General features: G+C 33.2%; 1 non-coding gene across 1 annotated transcript; it reads right to left on the bottom strand.

The window, feature by feature from the left end:
• Positions 1-1,162: 1,162 nt before the first annotated feature.
• TRNAA-AGC (transfer RNA alanine (anticodon AGC)) lies at positions 1,163-1,234 on the bottom strand. The gene has a single exon. It is a non-coding gene; the product is annotated as a tRNA-Ala (tRNA).
• Between the last annotated feature and the right edge of the window lie 1,430 nt (positions 1,235-2,664).

Here is a 2,664-nt window from a genome sequence, read left to right as displayed (position 1 = left end):
AATGCAACTTGAAAAAAGGTACCAATATCTCAAATATTCTTTCTTTATCATCTTACCTTTTCTAATACTTTACATAATGTTTTAGGAAATAATATATGTGTTGTTAATAAAAATTTATTTGAAGCTCAGCAATTCTTTCACTTTCTTTTATTTTGTGCTTCCTTCTGTAAATTCAATTAGATAAAATGAATAAAATAAATATTTTAATTAAAATATCATTAGAGTATGGTCCCATTTGTATAAAGTTTTTCTATTTGTATGAGTTGTATATTTATCCATCCATCCGTCCGTCCATTCATTCACCTACCTACCTAAGTACTTATCTACTTACCTATTCTTCTATTCTTATTATTAATGAATACACTCATGAACTGATCACATCATAATCACGTAAATGAAGAGAGTCTTCCTTATTTTGGGAGGGTTAGGAAGACCTCTAAAGTTTGAGACTTTGGCATCCCTTTATTCTGACAGCACAAATTATCTAACATACGGGCCAATATTTAATAGAATCTCTTAAATATCCAAGAATGAGCCTTATTGGTGTTCTTGAAATATCAGAATAGAAAAAGAATCATTCATTTCATTATTTTAAGTTCTAAAAAAAAATGTGTTGTGGTCCAAAGCTTACAAATCAGAGCAGAGCAATTATATATATAAATTCTGAATTCCAGGGATTTGTGATTTTGGAATCATGGAAGACTGAACTATGTGGAAGTGTTCGATTAAGAAACGTCACATCAAAGCAATTTTTTTTCCTAAATGCTTTAGCTTACTATGAGCTCAGTCATTGAGTTTAAAGAGGTTTTCTCTGGCCCTTTGTTACTGATCTGTGCCTGTGCTCTTGGGAATGTGCCTTGATGTTATCTGGAAGGATAATCAGGCTCAATGAGATAACTGTGGAATGTACCTCACCTCTTCTGTAATAGTTTTCCTCAGGATCCCCTAATGTTACTAATCTTTTATAATTTTTTTCAAATTGAATGGTGAAAATTGAATTTGTTTTCTATAAAGTTGTTTATTCTGTTGAAAGGTAACACATGTACTTAAAACATTTTCAAAGAACACAAAAACACGTACATGTACATCAATAATAATTATTTGCTCCTCTTGAGATTTTCAGTTTCTTGGTGGTATGCTTATACCAAATTAGTAAGGCACATGGAGGTGCTGGGGATTGAACCCAGGGCCTCCTGCATGCTAAGCAGGCGCTCTACCACTGAGCTACACCCCCTACTGTGCTTTCACTTCTTTAATGGCAATTATTGTTAGTGAATTTCTTTTATTTTTTTTTTCCTGAAAAATTCCTTTGCTTTTTAAAAGTATATATATCCTTAAACACACACACGCACCCTCCAAAAATACAACTCAGAGCATGTGTTTGTACTGCTCTGAATTTTGCTTTTTTCACTAAAAATATAACTTAGAGATCTCCCCAAATTGGCACCTACAGAGAATGACTACTTCATTGTTTTAACGGCTGCCTCTTATTCTATTCTATGCATGTATCATGAGTAATTTAAGCCAATTCCTTATTGGATGACACATTCTTCCCCTAGTTTTTTGGGTTATTCTAAATTACGAAGCATTCAACATTCTTATACATGTGTCCTTGCACACAAGTATGTGTAAGAAGCTATCCAAGTCAGGGGCCAATTATTTACTCAACTCCTGTGGGGGTGATATTCACACCATAGACTACGAGAATGGGACCCTCTGAAGTTATGCAGTACATAGCCTGTAAGGCTGTTCCCAGTGGCTCTGAGTAAGATAATTTCCTAAAGATGAAATGCTAGTTCTAAAGTTAGAGCGTTTAAAACAATAATGTATTTCAGTTTACAATGTCATTAACAGTGAGTGTTTGAGATGGCCTATTTTTCCCATGGCTTCCATAATGTACAACATACAATCCTATGTGAATGGGGTTGTGCAACATGTGAAACACGGTGGCCCTGATTTCTGTAAACTCTATAATCGGACAAATTTAGTAGACTATTAAGTAAAAATTAGTATCTTTTTTTCATTTTAATTTGCATTCGTGTAATTATCAGGATGTTATGTTTATAATCCATTTATAGGTATGTGTGTGTGTGTGTACTCTTCGTTCGTGCTGTTGGCCTATTTCTTTTCCTAACGGATTATAGGTCAAAATTCTTTACACATTAAAGACTTAAAGATAAAAAAAAATCATTATTTTAAATGTACTGGACATAATTTTTCAGTTGCATGTCATTCTATTGATAAAGAAAAATTTATTATAGTTTGAGTTGAGTGTCTTTCGTATAAAGACCTTCTCCATTCTATGGTAATAAAAAAATCACCCATGTTTCCTTTTTAGTCTTTGAAGTAATTTGAGGAATGGGGTCTATATCCAGCTTTGTTTTCTTTTTTCTCCAAATGGTTTGTTATTTGAATGTTTTCTTACTGATTGCAAGGGCACTTTTATTGTATGTTAAATTGCCATGTATATTTGAGTTGGTAATACTTTTATAACTGAGCTAGAAGAAGAGCAGAGTTGTACAAAACAGGGTGGAGGAAGAATAAAGGATTCCGTTTGGGATGTTCTTTTGAGTTATATTTAGGACAAACAGGTGAAGAAGTCTACTACGTACTTAGGATTTCTGTGTTTAGCCTCATTTAGCTCTCACAGGAATTTAGTTGCCA

Source organism: Diceros bicornis, chromosome 10, assembly GCF_020826845.1.
Source record: "Diceros bicornis minor isolate mBicDic1 chromosome 10, mDicBic1.mat.cur, whole genome shotgun sequence".
NCBI lineage: Eukaryota > Metazoa > Chordata > Mammalia > Perissodactyla > Rhinocerotidae > Diceros > Diceros bicornis.
Note: the sequence above shows the minus strand (reverse complement) of the source record. Positions and strands in the feature narration are given on the sequence as shown.